Raw genomic sequence first — 15,412 nt, 5'->3', positions numbered from 1 at the left:
TACTTTGTTTTATGGGCTTGCGTCGGTTCTTTACTAAAGAGTCAGCGCAAGCCTGGAACTTCCCAGCATGCAGAGAGGCGGGTTGGGATCCCATGATCCTTTGTCTGCCACTCTGTCCATACACAGTGATCTTGTGCTGTGTACTATTAAATCTGTGTCCCTAAGTTTACTTATAAAGATGTATACCAGCAGTGGATTGCACCGCTGGAACGCAGTGACGTCACCAAAATGGTGGCGCCAGACGGTACAGTCCGGGGATGGAGGATCAGGTAAAGTATTAGTATTAGCACAGTATACACTCACCGGCCACTTTATTAGGTACACCTGTCCAACTGCACGTTACCACTTAATTTCTAATCAGCCAATCACATGGCGGCAACTCAGTGCATTAAGGCATGTAGACATGGTCAAGACAATCTCCTGCAGTTCAAACCGAGCATCAGTATGGGGAAGAAAGGTGATTTGAGGGCCTTTGAACGTGGCATGGTTGTTGGTGCCAGAAGGGCTGGTCTGAGTATTTCAGAAACTGCTGATCTACTGGGATTTTCACGCACAACCATCTCTAGGGTTTACAGAGAATGGTCCGAAAAAGAAAAAACATCCAGTGAGCGGCAGTTGTGTGGGCGGAAATGCCTTGTTGATGCCAGAGGTCAGAGGAGAATGGGCAGACTGGTTCGAGCTGATAGAAAGGCAACAGTGACTCAAATAGCCAGCCGCTACAACCAAGGTAGGCAGAAGAGCATCTCTGAACGCACAGTACGTCGAACTTTGAGGCAGATGGGCTACAGCAGCAGAAAACCACCCGTTACTAGCATGGTGTACCTAATAAAGTGGCCGGTGAGTGTATATATATATATATATATATATATATATATATATATCTTACACATCACCCCATACTGTCACACTGGTTCTTACCAAATTCAGTAAACCACAAAGCTATAGACCCCGACAACACACACAGCTATACACTCCCAACAGACAATTACAGACGTCCAAAACACACACACACCTAGACCACTGCAACAGTGACTGCCATTAAACAACTATAGCCTCTCTATGGTGCTCCCCATACATAACATGGCCGCAGTATCAGAGAGAGTATATCAGAGATACAGTATCTCACCTCTCATAGAATCTGCTCCAAGGAGAAGGCAGCAGCACTACATGTACTAGGCCTGTGTGTGATACTGCCACCTGCTGGCTGCCCCAGTCATAACTCCACTGGGCTGGACCTACAGAGAGGTGGGGAGATTTATCAAACAATCCCACATTAAGAATATTCTCCACTTTGCTTGAAGGATATTCCTAAATGAAATGCATTAGAAACGCCTGCGTGCGACTCAACATCGTTATTGATGGATATTGCTCTGTATGTTCCCTATTTTAAATTGCCACCAATAAAATATATTTCCAAAAAAAAGAATACTCTCTATAGCCCATAGCAACCAATCACAACCAATTTCACAAGTGCTCATGAATTTTTGAATGCTGAGTTGTGGTTGGTTGCTATGGGCAACAGAAAATTACTGTAAGGTAAGGTTCACGCTGTGTGTTTGCAGTCCTTTTATAGGATCTATTTTTAATTGTTTAAAGGGAATCTGTCACTAGGTATATGGTGCCTATGGTGCCTATGGGGTTATCCAGCGCTACAAAAACATGGCCACTTTCAGTGTCGGACTGGGCCACCGGAGGACCGGAGGATCCTCCGGTGGGCCCCTCCCCCACTCCCGCTGCCTGTCCCAGCTGCAGCAGGAAAAAAACATGGTTTTGCAGGGTTTGCCCGACTCTGAGGAAATAGCCCCGGCAAAACCATGTCCTGGGTAGTCCCGGAAAGCTCCGCCCCCCCCCCCCCCCGCCACGGGAAGCACCGCCCCTTCTGGCGTTCACGATCTCACTTAAGCAGAGCAGGGAGAGGAGTCGCTGGGGCACTAGAGGAAGCATACAGGTGAGGTAAGTATAGTTGTTTTTTGTTTTAAATACAGTTGGAGGGGCTGGAGAATGATGAGGGAGGTACTGGTATGCTGATGAGGGGCAAAAGGATGAGAGGGTACTACTATGATGATAGAAGGGCAGGAGAATGAATTGGTAGTAGTATGATGGGGTAGGAGGATGATGGATGGGTAGTAATATGATGGAGGAGCAGGAGGATGAGAGGGGTAGTAGTATGATGATGATGGAGGAGCAGAAGGATGAAGGGGGTACTGGTATGATGATGGAGGAGCAGAAGGATGAGAGGGGTAGTAGTATGATGATGGAAGGGCAGGAGGATGGAGGGGTAGTAGTATGATGATGGAGGGGCAGAAGGATGAGAGGGTTAGTAGTATGATAATGTAGGAGCAGGAGGATGAGAGGGGTAGTAGTATGATGATGGAGGAGCAGGAGGATGAAGGAGGTAGTAGTATGATGATGGAGGGGTAGGATGAGAGGGGTAGTAGTATGATGATGGAGGAGCAGGAGGATGAGAGGGGTCGTAGTTTGATGATGGAGGAGCAGGAGGATGAGAGGGGTAGTAGTATGATGATGGAGGAGCAGGAGGATGAAGGAGGTAGTAGTATGATGATGGAGGGGTAGGATGAGAGGGGTAGTAGTATGATGATGGAGGAGCAGGAGGATGAGAGGGGTAGTAGTTTGATGATGGAGGAGCAGGAGGATGAGAGGGGTAGTAGTATGATGATGGAGGAGCAGGAGGATGAAGGGGTAGTAGTATGATGATGGAGGAGCAGGAGGATGAGAGGGTTAGTAGTATGATAATGTAGGAGCAGGAGGATGAGAGGGGTAGTAGTATGATGATGGAGGAGCAGGAGGATGAAGGAGGTAGTAGTATGATGATGGAGGGGTAGGATGAGAGGGGTAGTAGTATGATGATGGAGGAGCAGGAGGATGAGAGGGGTAGTAGTTTGATGATGGAGGAGCAGGAGGATGAGAGGGGTAGTAGTATGATGATGGAGGAGCAGGAGGATGAAGGAGGTAGTAGTATGATGATGGAGGGGTAGGATGAGAGGGGTAGTAGTATGATGATGGAGGAGCAGGAGGATGAGAGGGGTAGTAGTTTGATGATGGAGGAGCAGGAGGATGAGAGGGGTAGTAGTATGATGATGGAGGAGCAGGAGGATGAAGGGGTAGTAGTATGATGATGGAGGAGCAGGAGGATGAGAGGGTTAGTAGTATGATAATGTAGGAGCAGGAGGATGAGAGGGGTAGTAGTATGATGATGGAGGAGCAGGAGGATGAAGGAGGTAGTAGTATGATGATGGAGGGGTAAGATGAGAGGGGTAGTAGTATGATGATGGAGGAGCAGGAGAATGAGAGGGGTAGTAGTATGATGATTTAGGAGCAGGAGGATGAAGGGGTAGTAGTATGATGATGGAGGAGCAGGAGGATGAGAGGGGTAGTAGTATGATGATGGAGGAGCAGGAGGATGAGAGGGGTAGTAGTATGATGATGGAGGAGCAGGAGGATGAAAGGGGTAGTAATATGATAATGGAGGTGCAGGAGGATGAAGGAGGTAGTATGATGATGGATGATTTGGTCAGTAACAGTGTGATGGTATGTTGAGAGGTACAGTGAGTGGACGTACAGTGAGGGAGGTGAGTGGACGTCTTTTATTTCAGCCACCTCCTCCCCGGTCCCCCCCAAAAAGTGCCCCCACACTGGATAACCCCTTTAACTAATTTTGGGGTGCTGAGATCAAGAATGATGTTCAAATTTTGAAATTGGCTCTAATTTTCAAGATATAGACGTACTTTCTATATTTCTCACAGCCTGTGATACAATACTGGGAAAAGTTTGCATCATCAGTATTGCATCATCAACTGGTATATTGTATCATCTTAGAATGACCAATATGGAAAAAAGATATCAGGGTAAGGCTAGGTTCACACTGCGTTTTTGCAATTCGTTTTTTTCATCCGTTTTTTTGCAAAAAAAAACTGACGAAAAACAGATGCATTTGTGTGCGTCCGTTTTGATCCGTTTTTCCATTGACTTCCATTATAAAAAAAAAAAACGGATCCGGTTTTTTTAACGGACACAAAAGTAATGTCAGCTACATTTTTGTGTCTGTCAAAAAAACGGATCTGTTTTGATCTGTTTTTTTTTTTTTTATAATCGAAGTCAATGGAAAAACGGATGCACACAAATGCATCAGTTTTTCATCCGTTTTTTTGCAAAAAACAGATTGCAAAAACGCAGTGTGAACCTAGCCTTCATTGAACCCATCAATGCTTGCAGATTACTGTTGGACAGTTATCAGAGACAATCCCATGTATGAATACAAAAGACGTGTACATGTACCGAGTAGCCATTGAATAAGGACCTACATTCCAGAGTTCAATAAACATAATAATTTGTAAAACTTGTAAAAATTTGTATACAGTATTCTATACAATTCACAAAACAGTAACATGAGAACTCTTCCATATCATAGAAACTAGAGCCAATTATCATTTTCCTTGTAATATTTGAATTCAGCACATAAAAATCATTAAGAAATGGATCATTTTATTTCTGAACCAAACAACTTTTGAAAATTTGTTGGTTCAGAAATAAAGGTTTGTTCTGTCTGAAACTGACTGAAAACATGTCATTTACAAGGGAGTTATCACAGATCCAGATGAGTCCAGGATAGGGCCGGGTCAGTATATCACTTTTTACCGATTCTTCTTTGGTGGGCCCCAAAGATCATTTCCTCTGGTGGGCCCCAGGTATCCCAGTCCGACACTGGCCACTTTCCCCCCTCTCCTGTCTCCAGGTCAGGTGTGGTTTGCAATTAAGCTCCATGTACTTCAATGGAACTAAGTTTAAACCCCACCCAATCTGGAGACAAGAGAGGGGGGGGGAAGTGGCCATGTTTTTGTAGCGCTGGATAACCCCTTTAAATGAGGAGATGTGTATTACTTACATCTGTCTGTTCAGCTGTTCTCCTAATATGCAGGAGAATAGGATTTCCGCTATACCCCTCCCAACGCCCTCCAGCTGCTGATTGACAGTTGACTGCCTATACACAGCATGGATAGATAACTGCGAATCAGCAGCTGGTGGGTGGAGTTTTCTGCTTCTCATGAATATCCAGGACTACTGGGCTTATGCACATAATGGAGACAACTACTTATTGCCTATGTTGTTCAGGAGAATATCTCTGAATCAGCTGCAAAGAACAATGTAAACAAAGTGATACATCATTCTGCTTAGCATCTCTGTCACTAATTTATGCTACCCCTAGAAAGGACAGCATAAACCCACTGACAGAGTCTCTTTAAGTTTAACATACTGGCATACAACAACTGCATCTGTTTTTTCCATAAAATGGATATGTTAAAAGGACAGCAAAACACAGTATGACCCTAGCCTACGACTGCCGAATAAGCAGTCTACTAGATCGGCCCTTGTTTACTGAGCCTCAATGAACGTTTAGCAAGGGCTGCATGGACATCGTTAGCGATGTCCATGCAGCCCTTGCCCTAAATTGTTATACAATACCTCTCCACGCTCTCTGTCTTCTCCTACCCTCTGCTTCCTTCCCAGCGCTGCACGCTGCAGCTTCAGAGCTTTAGCTTTTGAACGGCCTGTCAGCTCAGAGACCGCTTTGAAGCTGCAGCAGCTGGGAAGTGAGCAGAGGACAGGAGAAGACCGGGAGCATGGAGAATTAATGTATAATAGTTTATTCAGTCATCAGCCATTGATCTTGCATCACTATTACACATAGCGATGTGCAGTCGCAGTCGGACCTAAAGGCACGATAAGCCAATCCTTAGTTACTAGTATGTCACACCCCTCGCAAAAGCCTATACTTCAAGTAACGGTGGTTAAACTGTGGTCAAAAACTGATGCGTTTTGATCTGTTTTTTTATCCTTTTTTAAATAATGTAAGTCAATGGAAAAATGAATGCACACAAATACTTTCATTTTTTAACAGCAGAGGCCCTCCCTCATCTAATGGCTTACGTGGTTAAAGAAGTTATACCATGATAGAAAAACACGGCTGCTTTCTTCAAACAACAGCACCACCCCTTTCCTCAGGTTGTGTGTGACTTGGCTCCAGCCACCTCAATGCAACTGAGCTGCAATACCACAACCAAACTGAAGAGAGGGGGGCGCTGTTTGGAAGAAAGCAGCCATGTTGTTCTAATTCCAGATAACCCCTTTAAATGGCCAAGATCTGAGTCCTCTCCAATACCAGCTGTTGCAATTGTATGACAGCCATAGTAAACAGACTGCATGGACTATAAAAGGATGAATTATTATTATTTATTATTAATTATTACAATAGGATGTGCACACAATGGGGGAGATTTATCAATCATGGTGTAAAGTGAAACTGGCTCAGTTGTCCCTAGCAACCAATCAGATACCTCCTTTCATTTTCCAAAGAGTCTGTGAGTAATGAAAGGTGGAATCTGATTGGTTGCTGGGGGCAACTGAGCCAGTTTCACTTTACACCATGTTTGATAAATTTCCCCCATAGTCTCTGACTGGCACCACCATGGGCAAATGATGATGGTGTGTTTGGTGCTGAACAGCGGCTCTGACACATACCCAGCATCCAGAGACGTCTCTCAGATAGGGATAACCAACTCATAAACTAGGAGCGACTTTCTGATCTCCTTCCAACAAAAATATAGACAAACTCAGAGCTTCAAAGAAAACCCGTACATTACAGCGAGGCCGGAGCGAGCGGAATCCGAGGAGCGGGCAAAGGAGGGAAAATGTTAGGACGCCTTGTTTATTTTCTAAACCACAGGAATGACACAAATCTGTGACTGCTAAATGTCCATGGACGTGTAAGGGAGGAGCGGCCGGCCAGGGGCTTGAATGACTGGATTGGGGGGGGGGGGGGGGGGGGGGGGGGATTTACAGGAAACGTATCCTGGAATAAATGATCTGTACGGAGAGCGTTCATGTAATATGGCGATGCATAAACAATGGCGCTGGAATAAATGATCCGTAAGGAGAGAGTTCATAGTAATATGGCGATGGCGATGCATAAACAATGGCGCTGGAATAAATGATCCGTAAGGAGAGAGTTCATAGTAATATGGCGATGGCGATGCAGTGACCAATACTGGTTACATCTATATGGACGTCATGGGACGTCTCCATACTATGTATAATTTTCCTCCAGAGCACACGGAATTCTAACTTCTGGTTCTCCAGCTGTTGCAAAACTACAACTCCCAGCAAGCCCTGACAGATGTAGGCTAGGTGGCCGAAGGCTGCCTATCCCTCATCTATTTTGCAGAGGGGGTATTAGCCCTATAGAAGTATTTAGAGGCACCAATGGGCTGAGAGAGTACACTCTCACCTTACTGACTGCAGCATCCAAGGGGTTAACTGATCGGAGACCAGATTTATTGGTCTTCCATTGGAGCCCTGATTTCCAAGGCTGTTTCTAAGAAGGATTACAGCTCACATAACAGTACTGTACAAACACTATAGCACTATGACTACTACTTCTTATAGTTATGCCTATGGAGCTCCCACAATGCACTTCTCTCAGGTAAAATCCAGAAGAATTCTCATCCTAGTTTTCTCTCTGAATGGAGAATTGTATCATTCAGTGTGTACAGAAAGTATCTACATGGATATTGCACATTTTATAGGATAAGAATACTTCTACAGTAAATCTCAGGGCTGGAAGGTGGATTCTCCTTTAACTGTGTTATTACGCCACCTAGTGGTCACAAAATCAATTACTTTTTTTAGATTTCTTTGAGAATCATAAAAATTTTTGTGCAGATTATTGAAAGGCAAAGGCGGAGGCAGAACGACCTGGGGTCAGGCCTCCTTCACAGCTCTGGCTGCTGAGTATACAGATACAGATTAGTTGACAATTAGACATTTGATTGAGATATGAAGTAATAAGTCAGCCATTGATCTGATAGGAGAAGTGCTGCGGTCGGGGATCTCCGGGATACAATGCAGTTGGACAATGATCCTCCGTGTTATCTGCCAAATCGCATTACAAACATTTATGAAATGACATTTTTCGTGGCTTTTAAAAGGTGTATTTAGGCTGTGTAGTGTTTGAAGTCTTATCTCGGGGAGTGTTTCTGGCCTGATAATGCCTCATTTAGGTAGATCTCAAAGGACAACAAGAAAAAACCTCAAAAACCCCACAGACTGCCAGTGGTAGCCGGACACAGATGTGCAGAGCGGACGGACAGAGGCAGAAATTATTCCCACACCTGCAGACAACATGGCGGCAGGGTGCAAAGTGCTCGACATACGTCACCTCGAAGAACAATGACTTATTCAGAAGCCTGGTTCTATGTGCTATACTAGTATATGGGACAATGGCCTCAATAGCAACTCCACAATAGGCCCACTGCATGTGTGTTATTCTTTTATAGCAAAGTGTTTAGGAAGAAATGGGGAACCTGCAGCCCTCCAGCTTGTGCAAAACTACAATTTCTACCAGGGGTGTTACTAGAAATGGCTGGGCCCCATAGCAAACTATTGATGACTGACCACAAACCCATCAAGTGTAGTCATAACCTTTAACATTTACCTGCAAGTTCTTGTCAGGATATATGCAGCATTCTGAAGGCCCACTCGGCCACCAGGGGCTGAAAATTATGACATAACAGGGAGCCCAATTTATTGTAGGAGTGGCCCACTGGGCTTCCTGGTGGGGTAGGCCCTGTAGCACTTGCTATGGCTGCTATCGTGGTAGTTACACCCCTGATTCCCATAAAAGCTTTGGCTGCCCAGGCATGATGGAAACTGTAGTTATCCAACGGCAGGGGGGCCGCAGGTTCCCCATCCCTGTGTTAAGGATTACTGTGAAAAATTATTCGCTATCTACAGTACAGGGGATAACTATTTGATTATTGGAGGTCCAACGGCTGGGACCCCCACCAGTCCCAAAAACATAGAACAATTGTCCCCCAAATAGATGGAGTGGCAACACTGATTCCCAACCACTGCTTATATTATTCTCTATGGAACTTCTAAACAATGGTGATCACTACTGATAAGTTATCCCCAATCATGTTATCCCCTATAGTCAGCATATCCACTACAACTGCTGGTTTATTGTACATTTCAACATCACCATTGAAGTTGTACCCTAAGGCTAGTTTGACTATAGTATTTCTGCGTCTATTTTACACTGCAAGATCTTGCAGAAACAATTGCGCGGACGGCTCGCCCACAATCACCCGTTCAGTAAATCTTTGTCTGCTGCACATCACCTGTTTACAGAAGACAAAGTGTGGCTGACAACAATGCATATAGGTGGTTAAATGACTGACATCAGCACGATTGCTGATGTCAGTCATTTGCAGTGGGAGCTGGCTAATGATAACAGCCAGTACTTACCAGCATGCTGTGCTCTGTTGGACGGCAAGGACCTCACTGTATGTCACTTCTCAGCCAGCTCTTATTTACCAGGTAACATACATGTTTGGCTCCTCTACATGATTTCTGCATGAAAGCTAATTTGTTATACCTGATATGTGTAAATGTGGCCACTAGATGGCGCACTTTCTGCATGTGAATCACACGACTCCTCTGTTAGGGTACAGACTCACACAGCAGTTTTCACATACAGTGGTGCCTTGGATTACGAGCATAATTTGTTCCAGGGCTGTGCTTGTAATCCAAATCCACTCTTAAACCAAAGCAAATTTTCCCATAAGAAATCATAGAAATGCAGACAATTGGTTCCACATCCCAAAAATAATGATTTCTTATTCTGAATAACATGTAAAACAGATGAAACAAACATTCAGAAACAGCAGAATCTGTGATATTATAAGTTACTGTACAGTAATGGAGAGGATGGGAAACACAAGGACTGACAGAGACTGCAGGGAGCAGGAAGGAATGAGCAGGACAGATGTGGGCACATACATGCAGCACTCTCTGTCCGGGGAGAGAGGGGTTACAACTATGGAGAGATTACCCCCCACAGTCCTGTCCCCTGATGCAAGCCCCAGCCTGAGGTGGATCTGCTATGATTTGGAAGGTGAGGGAGACTTCCTGGGACAGAGTACAGTGCTGTAGATCCCGCTATACAGACCATGCCCCTCCTCCACTCGCGTTCCCACCCAGTCCTGGGAGCTCTTAAACCAAAGCAATGCTCTTAAACCAAGTCACAGTTTTGAAAAACTGTGAGCTCTTAAACCAAAACGCTCTTAAACCAAGTTACTCTTAAACCAAGGTACCACTGTATATTGTTAATGACCGCAGAATTGTAGAAAAAACACAGATTTGTTGCAGAAAGTCAGTTTTATACATGTAAATGGGATAAGGGACTTGGAATTTACCAAATAATAAAACACTAGAGGAAATCGCAGTAAGGGGTCCTAAATTGGTAAAGAGGTACCCAGGTCTTAAAGGGATACTCCAGCGAAAATCTTCTTCTTTCAAATCAACTGGTTTCAGAACGTTATATAGATTTGTAATTTACTTCTATTTAAAAATCTCAAGTCTTTCCATACTTATCAGGTGCTGTATGTCCTACAGGAAATGTTGTTTTCTTTTCAGTCTGACACAGTGCTCTCTGCTGACATCTCTGGCCGAGACAGGAACTGTCCAGAGCAGGAGAAGTTTTCTATGGGAAGTTGCTACTGCTCTGGACAGTTCCAGCAGAGAGCACTGTGTCAAACTGAAAAAAAAAAAACATTTCTCGCAAGGCATACAGCAGATGGTAAGTACTGGAAGACTGGAGATCTATATAACAAATCTATATAACTTTCTGAAACCAGTTGATTTGAAAGAAAAAGATTTTCGCTGCATAACCCCTTTAAAGGAAAATCACTATCATGCTGATATGATCCTATAGCGCACAGGGTACTATAACTTGCTGATAGTTTCCCTTTAATACATGTACTTGAATTTGGCATACGGATAAATAAAATAAAATGTCAGTACCACTTTTGGCCACTAGGAGTGCAGTGCAGAGAAACCTCTAGTAAAGTTCTATTATTACCAAAAGTATGAAAACAATGAATTCCAGACGTTAGAAGACACTCACACAAAGCCTCTGACCCAGTATTATAGGGGCATATAGGGTCATCGTGATTTAGCCTCAAATCTACAGCCATGACCAAGAACTCAACGGAGCCAAACAGGGGGTTATTTGTGGTCAGGGCATGTCATTTATTTTTTTATTTATATATCAGTTAATGCATGTGTACATACTAATCTAGTGCAATATACTGTTAATCTCGTATTACACACTATTATGGAGGACGCCCCAACCTTTTCCCGATTATTTGGATGCTTGGATACACTTGGATACTGCAGTTAAAACTACTGCATCTAGGGGGTTACATGACAGGATCAGAACCATCTGTATGCCAAGTGTGAGCTAGAAGGCCTGCTCCATATGAACCTAGCTCATACCAGGTGTACGCCGGATATCACAATGGGCTTTACCAAGTGAGGAAATAGATATATACTGTATATTATATAGTCTAGCTAACATATTTGGTCAGATAGAACCATTTGATGAGTGGCTAACAATGAGAAGTGTAGCTGACCTGTAATACCAGACACAGCCTGTGTACAAGAGTGGCGCTATTTATGGAGAGTGGGGAGTCAATTTTTCTAATTCTGAACATCCCCTTTATATAAGGTGGCAATGTGACTATAGGGTTATAGGTGCTGGATAGCAGTGACATGACCATTGAGGGCCTCTGCTGGCAGTGCCGGACTGGCCCACCAGAGGATTCTCCGGTGGGCCCCTAGCTCAGAACCTGCAGTAACACTGACTGACATGTCATTTCTCACTGGTTCTTCATTGGTGTGCCCCCCCCCCAGGATCATTTCCTCTGGTGGGCCCCAGATACCCCAGTCCGACACTGTCTGCTGCAGATTGTAGACTGGGGCCCCAGTGTTTTAGGCTGCACCCTGTAGGGTTCCCCCTTGCTCTGTCCCCCAGAGATGAGTCCTTCTTAGCGTGCTTTGGTTCCTGGCTGCTGTGGTGGTGACGGCATGTGGTTGGTGCAGTTTGTAAGCTGTTATGTTGCTCAGATTTATGAAAGATGTGTGACAGACCGGTTCCTGCGAGCAGGGTGTGAGTATGTGAGTGTGCCGGGGCATCACCTTACAGTCTCTGATGCTCAGCGGCACCTCACATTCATGGAGCGAATCTGAGACGCAAGCTATATGGCCCGGCCCAACCCTCACTGAAGCCACCCTCTACTGTAATCCCATTATATTACAGCTCCTTGGACCCCGAGGCTACTAGACTTATCTACCAGCCAGCCAACACCCCTGAAACATGCTAAACATATGACGACACATTAGCAAAGGAAATCCTATAATGGCTCCAATTATTTATCTGTGGTCGCAAGGCGTCACTGAAATCCAAAACCGAAATCCAGGCCCTAACCGATCCTATCTCCATATAATCTCTTAAGAAACTAAAGGGGTGGTCAGGTTGAGAAAACTCATTTACTGACATCCTGGTAGGAGATTGTGAATTGGGTCCCATGTAGAGCGGCTATGGAGGACCTATCTTACAGGGTAGTAATATGGTAAATGTGTAATGCTTATTTTCTCCTGCAGAGGCGCTGCAGGTTAACGGATCACTTGCTATCCACTTCTCCCCAACAGATTTCAGCTGATGGCTTCAGTCCTTGGAGTGGGATACCCTGTCATCAGCTTGTTTTTAGTGCTTCCTTCTAACAAGATGGAATATGCTCAACAGATCTACCTCCAGCCTAAACTAATACCCTATGTAAAAACCAGCACAGAGCCTGCAATTGGCCTAGAGATCTTCTCATTGGAATCCCAGTGTCAGGCCCTGTCCAGACATGATGGGAGTTGTAGTATTGCAACAGCTGGAAAGTCACAGGGTGGGGAACACTGATGTAGCAGTTTTGCCCGGAGTGTTTTATTGAGATATTATATAGTGATACGACTGATGATGCCGCACATGTTAGTATGGTTCTTTTGGGGCCATTAATGCTACCTTCCCAAGCCACATGTGTTGTCTCCCAACATCCTTAGCTTCCAGAATTTTAGCACTGCATAGCAATATAGTAGTATGGCAGCAAGCCTCATCCCCTCAGGCCCTGCACTACACCTTATATGATGTATTTGTTTTAGCTTAAAGTATCGCTGTCGTCATTTTCTTTTGTCTTTTTTTTTTTTTTTTTTGTAGAAATCAATAGTCCGGGCGATTTTAAGAAACTTTGTAATTTATTTACTAGGCAAATATGCCATTATCTGCATTTAAAAAGACTTTCCCCAGGTGCCCCCCCCTCTCTCCCATTCACTGCTCATTATCAGGAAATCTCCACTCTTTTACATCAGTCGGGCCCTGTCTGTTCTATGGAGAGGGGAGGGGGAAGGAGGGAGATTAGTCGGCAGCAGAGAGTAGAGAACAAAGGATTACACAGCGGGACCTGTGTGAAAGCCCCTATTCAGAGCTCAGAGAGGTCAGTGCTGACTTTGAAGCAGCTAGAACTTTAGATGTAGCTGTAAACTCTTTGTTGTCCTGTTTTGGTGCCTCATCTCCCTCAGCCCCTCCCCTCTCTATAAGAGAACTATGAGGGTGGGGGGGGGGCAGCTTCAAACTGCTTTTTCATTATAAAAATGCATTTTTCGGCTAATAAACCCAATCACAAAGTTTCTTAAAATCGCCTTTACTATTGAAGATAAGACTGAAGATGTCATCAAAGGTGCCATGTGATAGAGCTTTTTGATTCAGAATCCTTTTTGAGGTCCCCAACAACACTGGATCCAGGTGGGGACTCAACCTCCTCACCTCTTATAGTTAACCCCATAGATGCTGCTGTGCTCATGGTTATAGAAGCAAATAGGACTACTTACAGGTGTACCAGCAAAAAGACTTCCACATTGTCTCACTCCTGAACGACAGATCTGCATAGTTACATATTAGTATGGGAGGAGCAGGAGTGTACGCCTTTACTGCCATTCAGAACACTGGGAAAGATGGGTTATAATGCAACCGTATGGCTTGTTAGGAAGACATTTTGTGGCTTATATTTAAGCTCTTTAATGTATAGATTGAATTACCTGTGGACAAACTTTCCCAGTTGCTGCTTATACACAAAGCCTCCACCTCTAGATTCCCATACTACAATCGTATCTCTATTTCATCCAGCACTATACAAGTTCTGCAGCTTTGTTGGGAAACAGCACGACCGGTCTGTCCACTTTGACTATGGTTTGCCTCGTTCCTGCTGCAGGGATGAAGGAACTTAAACCTGTTCAACGGGTTTGTCAAAAAGAAAGAAAAAAAAAAAGAAAAGAAAAAAGACAAATTTATTTTATTTGTGTGTTTGGTGTCTGTGCGGTCGGACTGCCGGCTTATACCAGGCTGCCGAGACTCTTCCAATTTCCCAAATTTAAAGGTGGACGACAAGGCCTGGAGCTGTGTGCGAAGAGAGATATGTAAGTGGCATGTGCTGTGCATTTACTGTTATAGTCTGCAGCTACATTGTGACTGTGCAGGTACAGAGGACACCAGGAGTGCAAGGTACGGCCTGAGATCACAATGTAAGGGAATAGGATGAGATGGAGAACACAGACCTGTGCACTGGGGGACATGCAGATGATGCATGAGCCTGATAGAGATGATGCTAGAACTGAATTTTGTAACTCAATGTATGCAGAGCTTGTGTATAGGTGACATGTGCCATGTATCTAGTCATAGGTATACTGGTGGAAGAACAAGGTTCATGTATTATGTGGAAAGATGGGGACTAGATAGACAGATATGTGATAGATAGATATGCGATCAATAGATAGATAGATATGCGATCAATAGATAGATAGATAGATATGCGATCAATAGATAGATAGATAATAGATAGATATGGAATAAATAAGATATATATATATATATATATATATATATATATGAGATAGATAGTTAAATAGATATGAGATAGATAGATGATAGATAGATAGATAGATAGATAGAATGAAGAAAATCATTGTGAGTTCGAAACGTTGCGGTTGGTGGGCAAATAAACCACAAGTTTTTTCACTATTTTCGGAGTGCCACAGTGATCTTCTTCATTGTATATTTGAGCACCTATTGTCACAAAGGTGTTTACTGTTTGGCACCAAATACGTCTTATATAAAGGAGTGCTGCGCCACAGAATATTTTTTCTAGATAGATAGATAGATAGATAGATAGAAGATTAAGGCGGACATTTATTAAGGTACCAGTAGCTGCGCCTGTCGCAGGACTTGTGCAGAAATCTACGCAGGTGTAGATTTCTGCATGGTTTACACCTGTTTTCAGGCATAAACCCTGATAACTTAGGCCACCTCCCACCTTGCCGTGCTCTCCCTGGCATACGCCACCAAAAAGGTAAGAAACTGCGCCTTATCTATGGTGTCTGCTAGGGGCGCATCTTTTTATAAATGTTCCTTCTAATGTATAAAGATTCTATACAGAGCACTGTTCCCCAATGTGTCTTA

At 44.0% G+C, this 15,412-nt stretch overlaps 1 protein-coding gene across 1 annotated transcript in view; it reads left to right on the top strand.

The window, feature by feature from the left end:
* Positions 1-14,269: 14,269 nt before the first annotated feature.
* RBBP8NL (RBBP8 N-terminal like) overlaps positions 14,270-15,412 on the top strand; it is a 35,351-nt gene continuing 34,208 nt past the window's right edge. Inside the window, exon 1 of the mRNA XM_069952031.1 lies at positions 14,270-14,373. The gene's annotated coding sequence lies outside the window, so the exon portion shown is untranslated. The remainder of the gene's footprint in view (positions 14,374-15,412) is intronic.

The sequence above is a fragment of the Dendropsophus ebraccatus genome, chromosome 14 (genome assembly GCF_027789765.1).
Source record: "Dendropsophus ebraccatus isolate aDenEbr1 chromosome 14, aDenEbr1.pat, whole genome shotgun sequence".
Lineage (NCBI taxonomy): Eukaryota > Metazoa > Chordata > Amphibia > Anura > Hylidae > Dendropsophus > Dendropsophus ebraccatus.
Note: the sequence above shows the minus strand (reverse complement) of the source record. Positions and strands in the feature narration are given on the sequence as shown.